This window comes from Rhagoletis zephyria, unplaced genomic scaffold (assembly GCF_001687245.7).
Source record: "Rhagoletis zephyria isolate East Lansing unplaced genomic scaffold, Rhagoletis_zephyria_1.1 Rzeph_scaffold_00508, whole genome shotgun sequence".
Classification (NCBI taxonomy): Eukaryota; Metazoa; Arthropoda; class Insecta; order Diptera; family Tephritidae; genus Rhagoletis; species Rhagoletis zephyria.
Window position 1 is genome coordinate 1 of NW_016157592.1, and position 9,133 is coordinate 9,133.

Here is a 9,133-nt window from a genome sequence, read left to right on the forward strand (position 1 = left end):
GTTCGCCGGCATTGTATTTCAGCTATAATATGTTGTAACTTAAGAGCGAAATACACCACGGCGGTTTGTCAAACCTTCAAACACCCCCATACACAGCACAAATGGCTTGAAGCAAAGGGAAATTTCGCTTGGTTTGTCAAACCGCTTGTGTGGTGTATTTCGCTCTTAAGGAAATGACCTAATAAATGCAAAATTATAATTTATTTGTAAAATAATTCGGTTTTATTACAATACTTACCAAATTTCACGCAATTGGAAAACAAATGTCAGCGAATAAGAACAAAACGAACAACGAAAATTGAATCAATGTAGCTTGTTCAGAATTTTTTTCTAATATTTTGGGAAATGTTCAGTGAAAATAGCAAAGAAACAACACAGTTTCTCCTAAGGTAGTTCAAGATGGCGGATTAGAGCGAGAAGTTGCCAACGTATAACACCTTTCATTATTGCATCATGAGCTGAGTGTTTGTTTACATCACAAGCACCACTATTTTACACTTTTATTTACGTAAAGAAGAGTTATTTCAACATGACAACACATTTTCAAGCACTTTATTGCATTATTTTACCTAAATTGTGCGCTTAAAGTGGCTGACAATAATTTTGGCTAATTTTGGTTTTCGTTGTTTTCTTTGCTTTTTTTACTTTTCGCTCGTTTTCTAGTGAAACAAGATGGTGTAGAACCCGCTAAAAAAATCGAATTTTTTCACTCTCTTGTTCTTACGTGATCTTGTGTCTTTCATTCATGCCATATTGACTGCCTTACGTGAAACAGTGTTACTTCTTTAACTATTCTTTTTCCATTAATATAGTTGAATGCTTTTTTTTTCTCAGTATACATACTTTGTTTTCTTAAAAAGGTATTTTATCTTATTTTATTTCATTTCATAACCAATATACTATTAAAAAGCAAATTTTGTTTAGGAGAAAATGTGAAATTTTATACTTTTCCCCCATACGGGGATTCATTTCTTCCCGTTTTTCTTCTCATTCTACTGAGCTAAGGCAGTGTCAAATCGAGCTGTCACAACAGATACCACCTTGTATTATGCATCATGAGCTGGGATACTATCGATAGTAATATCACATACAGAGAACCATGTTTGTATGTACAGCGTGGCAACGAAAACTGTTACACAGGTTTTTTGAGAAATAGAAAGGTCCTTTATAGATTTTGCGAAAAAAGTATTTTATTGTTAGTTTTCCACAGATTTTACTTTAGTTGTATTAATTAGTTTTTAAATGTTAATCCTTATTAACATTTGCCAGCAGTGTAAACTTTGAGAGAAAAGTTCATTTGGCACGCAGGTCTTAGTCAGGTAATTTATTCCATATCTTCTGTAACCATAGGCAAATTTTCTCCTTTTGAGTCCCTTATACTCCCCCTTTTGTCCAACATAAGGCCTTATACTCAAAAATCGAATAGACTCGGAACTGGTGACTAGGACTGCCATTCATTCGACCAACCTTATACAGTTTTTTCTTTTTTGTATTTTCTTATACAAGGCCTAAAAAAAATACACCTGAAAAAGACTTGCGTCTTCTCTCAAAGTTTAAACTGCTGGCAAATGTAAATAGGGATTAAAATTTAATAACTTATTAATACAACTAAAGTAAAATCTTTGGAAAATTAACAATAAAATACTTTTTTCACAAAATCTATAAAGGACCCTTTTATTTCTAAAAAAAAAACTGGGTAACATTTATTCGGCGCTACGCTGTATAATAGACTGCATCACGCCCCATACGAAAAAAATCGGTACTGTTTTTTCATTGGAATTATAGAATCTATTAATAAGAAAAATATTAGGATTTAAGCGAGCTGGACCGATTTGAAAATACCTCCAAGAATGAAGTTTTTTATGAATAAAAATAGTTTCTTAAAGATGTTTTTTTAAAAAATCCCCTCATATGACAAAACGTTTTAAGCTTTAAAAATTTACATCCAGCTCACTTAAATCTTAATATTTTCCCGAAATATTTTGGCGGACGTCTTAAAATATTATAAATTTTGTATTTAATCCCGGCAGAAAAACCGCAACCTCAGAAATTCTTCTGTCCGCCTATCCATCAAAATTTTAATTCAAGTACGAAGTAACAATATTTAAATTTAAAACTGAAATAAATAGAATTATAATCTGAATTGGCATGGCGAATGCCTAACCCTACGCGGACTCTGCAACCGGCATCGGCCGAATTATGCTCGGCCGATATCGGCTATATGCGTGCGATATTAATAAACACTTGTGATTATATGAGCGCTCTCACACATAAACCGATAACCGAACCGACATCGACCGTTGACGCCCGTCAGTGATGATAAATTCAAACATGTTTGTTTTTCTCGTCCGATGTCAGGTCAAAAGAACCAAAATGGACTGCGAAAAAATTAACTTATTGGGTGCAAAAACAAAAAAATTACATATAAAATCACATGTTTAGAGTATGTCAATTAAAATGTATCAAAATATTTCACTTCTTACAAAATTTGAATGAAAACTAGATTTGTGTGTACAAATACGGTAGGCAAATAATCAGGTTAAGTGTGCGCATCAGTTCGGACGGTCAAATTGTTCGGCCGAAATCGGTCGGCCTATCGGATGCAATGTGCGCCTACGTAATGCAGACGAGATGACATGATAAGATTAGTAGCCTAATGGCTCTTTCGAATCTACCTTATGGGCAGTAGCGCCGGCGTTTCCGGACGCGCAGGCGTCGCCGCCGCCGATTATTTTGGAAGTTGACCACGCCGCCACCGAAAAAGCCTGACGGCGTAAACCTCTATTTCGTATGTACTTTATATGTATTTCGTATATATTCCATTACCCAGAAATTAGCAGTACTTTTAAAAACTTAGCGATCTGTTGAGTTTAGATTTTGCTTCACATTTTCCTAAGTTACACTTTTAGTGGACTGGTACAAATGGTTGTGCGAAGTTATGCGAAGTATGCATAATCGGACCCATAAGCTGAGGGTACATACTGTGGCGAATACTGCGGCAACACAAAGCGAACAGGAGAAATAGGCAGAATGTTCGAGAAATGACGTAGAATGTTCCGTAAAGAGAAACGTCAAGTTGGATGAACACTGCGAACAGCGAGAGAAAGAGAATGAGCGATAAACTTCAGAATGTTCTAGAGTTGCCATAAGTGCCAGCGCAGGTATATAAGGGCGCCACCACAGCGAGGTGAGTTAGTTACAAGTCCGCAAGCTACAAGTAAAGTGAGCGGAGAATTGAGTTGCGAATAAGCAAGCTATAAGTTTAATTGTGTTAACAAGTAGTAAAGCGTTGTTATTGCTTTAACAAGTATTGTAAAGTGTTTTTACTGTATTAGCAAGTATTGTAAATTGTTTGTTGTACAATAAAGTTAATTGTACTACAATTTGGTCATCGTTAGCATTCATTTAACAATCCAGCGATACGAACCGGAGGCTTTGGGAAACCCCTCAAGGTTTCGAGGATAATCGTAACAATACTTTTATTTGATGCGGCATTACGTTGATCCGTTTGTGCGCTGACGACGTTCATAAAATTGCTGTCACACACTTTGCGTGGTGCCGCTCATTCTTTTGTAAACAAAAAACAGCTGCTAAGCATATCCACAAATGTAATTTCAAATGTCAACGCATAAACGCAACAGAAAAGTACCGAGTTGGTGTACTTAGACGGCAACTGCGTTAACGCATTCGTAATGGCGTCGTCTGTAACAGCTGTCATGCAAACACACGTGTTCAATTATATTTGACATTGACGGCGTGACGTATTTGCCGGCGAACGCATGTTGTGTGCCTTCGCCATTTGTGGGAAATATATAAAATTTCACATTTTCTCTTAAACAATATTTCCTTTTTTATAGTATACTAGCAGACCCGGCAAACTTCGTCCCGCCCAAAATTAATGTTTTTATTGAAAGATTTGGTGCAACGTTTTCGCCAGCAATTTACGTTCACGTTTGGTGTGGTGTTAACAACCTGACGAAAGCGTTATACCGGGAAGAAGTCCTTGCGGCTAGATGGCGAATCGTCCTTGAATCTTTATAGTATAGTTGGTAGCAATTTCTAAACTGGTGAGTATCATTGGTCCAAATTCGGTTTAGTCAACGTAAAGCTAGGACCGCAATGGCTCTAATGGTAGGGCTGCCAGATATCTCTGTTGCAAAACCGGGACACTTTAGGGAGGGCCTCTTAAACTTTGGGCTAAACTCGGGAAAATTCAATAAATTTGCGTACAAATTTGCAACATTCTAATCGGACGTTTTATACAAATTTTTAAAATGAAGTTTTCCAGCCCATTAAATTTTAGTTAATTTTTGGTATTGTTTTTACTGAGAGTTTCTTCCATACAAACTACGTTCGATAATTCTTTTTATATGGAAGACGCAGTCAGCAAAAAAAATAAAAATAAATGCTAAAAATCAACGATATTTTCTGGCAACTTCACACTCGCACTTTATTAATTGGCTCAAAATCTACACTTTCAAAATTTTTCTAAAAGGTGTGATTAGAAATTGTGATCTGATGAAAGAGCCTCCGACCCAATAATTTTGTACGGCACTGTACGTATTTATAAGTCTAGGTTTCATGAAAGAAAAAAATTTAAGTACAAGATAACATTAAAATATCAGTAATATTTTTCGTTGCTGTGAACTTGTTTCAAAACTTCTGTCTTTTCCTTAATATAATTGTAAAACTCTGTGCACGTCATTTTGAACGTATTTAGATATATATATTAAATAATCATCAACTATTGCTTGTGCAAAGTTCAACTATCTCGAAATGTACGAAATGTAACTATTTCACAAATTAAACCGGTGCACTGAGAGAAAGAAGTTTAGAATTAAGAAAGCGTGCTAAATTAAAAAAATACGCATATGAAAGAGCACCAACCCAACTCGTAATACATTTATGTATACAAATTTTAGTATTTTGTATAGAAATATTCAATTCAAATACGCCCATATTAAATTGAAGCGATTTGCAATTACCGATTGCTTTTTCATAATTAAGTTAAAAAAATATTTAAATTCCATGCTGGTTGTAATGGGAATTGAACCTCGACCCTCCGGAAATTAGCAAATTGTGGCAAGCATCTTCGCGCACTCAGCTACAGCCAGACATGTAAATGTGCATTTAAATGTTGAGTTTGAATCAACACCACGCGTGCGTGTTATGAAAGTATAATTTTTAAATACGAACATTTTTAAACGTTAATCAAATACAAAATATTCATGTTTACTATGCGTTATTTCCCTCAGTGACTTCATAACATTTTTCTGAATATTACAACGCGTTTTTTCTCTTATTGTAGTGATTTTTGAACTTTTATTCAAATTCAAATCAAAAACTGGGACACTAAAACGAAACCCGGGACATTTTAAGGTTGAACCGGGACACCGGGACAAATAGTCTGAAACCGGGACATGTCCGGGAAAACCGGGACGTCTGGCAGCCCTATCTAATGGTTGATTTAATGGGGGTAATTTGACTTTGATCTCTGGTGCCTCCGAATTGAAGATTTTTAGCAATCTTTTTGTACCTTTCATGAGCATGAAATGGTATTATAACATTGGTCCGATGTTTGTAAGTACCAGAATAAGAACAGATAGACCCATTAAAGTGTATACTTAATTGATCAGAACATCGATCTGAGTCGATTTAGCTATGTCCCTCTGTCCGTCTGTCCGTCCGTCTGTTTGTATGCAATCTAGTCTCTCAGTCTTCGAGATATCCGGATGAAATTTGGTAGGTGGGTGTATTTTTATAAGCTTTTATTTAACTTGGTCATCCCGCGCAAATCGCGGAAATTTCCAATCGATTTTAAACTGACTTCCCAACAAGTTAGAGACTTGAAATTTTCAGCATAGTTCCAATCACGATGACACTGCAATTTAAAATATAAATGAATTCTCCATATGGTCCAGGGGTCTTGATTCAAAGGCGGTCAAAAAATAGTAAGATTTATGGCTAACAGAGCGTAATTTGCCAAAGAACGTAAAACCACTATAACATTGTTAAAGCTGCCGGCGCGCCGCGGCGGTAGTGTAGCAAAGCTATTCCTAGCCTAGATATGAACCTCGTTGTAGGCATCATATCAAGGAGATACAATTAAAAGACTCCAGATGTCGCCCCGCCAGAGGAAGTTAAATATTGCGCCTAAATATATGCCATGCTACAGCGGAAATGGACGACACGCCATTTCTTTAAATAAAATTAACAAAACGTAAGCAAACAACATTTTGCTTGCCAAGTCTTCTGTTCTCTTTCAATCCAAGTTGAATTATTTTAATATCTATACAAAATTTTGTACATAAAATAAAATAACACTTTTTAATATACAACGCTTTTATAAATGGACTAAAAGTTATAAAATAAAATAATGTAAAAAAAACATTTTTTAAAAACAAGCTTTTATTTAACCTGTACAATCAAAGGAATAAAATGAAGTAGTGTAACAAAAGATTTTTTAGCAAGAAAATTTTGTCAAAACTGCACTAAAATGAATAAAATAAAGTAAGTTACGATCTCGTTAAAGTTACTAAAAGCCATTTAGTGAAAGGAGTTATTCAAACTCTAATGAAAATTACTAACAAGTTGTACTAATTTACTTCGTTTTTAAAAAAGCTTGTCGGCGAATTCAGCGTACATGCATAATAGGTTAGGTATGTATGTATATAGATGTATGCAGATATTTAAACGCCGGTTTGCTATTCGCGCGACAAGCTTTTTTAAAAACGAAGTAAATTAGTACAAATTGTCAGTAATTTTCATTAGAGTTTGAATAACTCCTTTCACTAAATGGCTTTTAGTAACTTTAACGAGATCTTAACTTATTTTATTCTATTCATTTTAGTGCAGTTTTGACCAAATTTTCTTGCTAAAAAATCTATATGTACTATACATTTCTTAGAAAATGTTGACATCCCTATCGCTAAAAGTTTCGGCTTCGGCAAAAACTTTTTTTGTCGAATCCTAGCATCAACCGCATAAAACAATATTCTCAATTAATCGGAAGCCGAAGCTGAACGTTCGGTCGGGCTCTAGTACATATGTATAGTGTTACCGTTGTGCGACTAAGGTGCCAAATTGACACTTTTTGGAGATCGATGCCCCCTGAAACCGAATTTTTAGAAATAGGCTTATTTTGAAACTTTTCTTAAATTCATGCGACTTTTGCCCCTTTTTATGGTTAAAAATTGTAATATAAACATTTTCAAATTTTTTTTCATAAAATCCAAAGGCGCTTAAAAATTACATCTCTGGCAAGATTTTGACTGATTTCAACCTTTATGCCAAAATTTGTATCTTCCCCAAGTTATTTGTGTTAAATTCATTTTCGTGGCTCCCGGTACAAACAAATAATCGGCGATAATTTGTATACAAGCTTAAGAAACTAAACCTTGTTGTAATAATTGTTGTCAACTAATGTTGCTTTGTGTTATATTGATGTAAGTACTTTTTTAACTGCAATTTGGTTTTCATAATAAATGCAAAATATGCATATTGCATATTTTTAATATATTCCTCATAAATGGGTTTTTATTTTAAGATAAAAAATGCTTTTGGCAGAAAATTATCTCCATTAGCATTTTATTAAAAATAATGGGTCATACTCGTAGATGAAACAAAGTCTAATGTCAAGAGCAGCTTTTTTGACAGATTTTTCATTGAAAATTATGTCAAAAAAGTTATAACTAACCTAACTAAGAGTCGATTTAATTTCGACTATGAATATGCCCCAATAAGTTGCGAGAGGTATAATTATGAAAGTCTTCATATACGTGGTATAAAAGATTTGAATAACTTCAGGACACTTTTTTCGGCTGTGACACTTTTTTTGCAACTTTCAAAAATACACGGTAACACTGCACATGTACTATTACTTAACAGCCATTGGAACTGCTCTGACGTCATGATTGCAATTGTGCATTCCAATGCGTTCACTGAAGCGTAGCTCAGCGGAGCAGATATAAATTCATACAAAATAAATTAAATAAAAATATTAGCTACCGTGAGTTATAATTTCACTTTTGAATGCTTTAATTATAAAAGCATATATACTTACATATACATGGGTTTATGCATGTATGTATGTGTGTACTTATATTAGCCCTGTTCGCGTACGCACTATCCAGTAAAATCCAGTACTAATTTAACTGGTTTCTACAAAATTTTTACTGGATGCCGTTTTTGTGTGCAAAAATGTGCAAGAAACTAGCAAAAGAGGGGACATTGAGGGAGGTAAAATGGCGCTGAACTTGCAAGTTTTACTGGATTTATACTGAATAAATTTTTACTAGCAACTATTTGCTAGTAAGAAAAACAGCTGATAAGCATCACGCCATTCACATTAAGAAAATAATTGTTTGTGGTGCCTTTAGAGTTGCAATTGACAAAGGAAACCTATTTAAATAACTATATAATAAGATGGGAAATACTAGTTTTCTAAGAAAATTGCATCGGAAAATAATAAATTAAACAGCTGTTCAAAAACTATCAACTTCTTGCAGGTTTTGCGTTTTCGTAGATACTTTCTTGCATATTTCACTCATTGGGAGTTTATATTGGCTTACTCTCCGAAATTTGGAATACTGGATATTTTTTGCTGAAGAATACGAAAACACAACTATTAGTTGCGTTCCCCAACTTTTCTGGGTTAAAATCTGTAAAAATGTCAAAAAGAAAAAAAGCCAGACAAGCGCGTACGCGAACGCTTTCTGGAAAACTCCAGTAAATTCTTGCAACTTCTTGCGAGTTAGGAAACGCAACTATTGTTTCAGCGGTGCTGTATGTTTCACTGACACATAATAACTGATGCTATGCAGTAATAAGTTGGTGGGAGGTTATAACTTTGCTCACATAACGGTAATTTAGTTGAATCTAACGGTGTTTAGTTGATGTAGACATGCACATAAATATGTGTGTATGTACATTAGAGTGGTCCAAAATAATAAAGTCGGAATTTTAATGCCGCCATTCCCTAGGATTGTTCTGAACCGAAAATAAATATACCCCTATTTTTATACCCGAGCGCACTTGTGCACAAGGGTATTATAACTTTGTTCACATAACGGTTGTTTGTAACAGGCAAAACGAATCGAGATAGATATAGACAAATGTATACATAAATGATCAG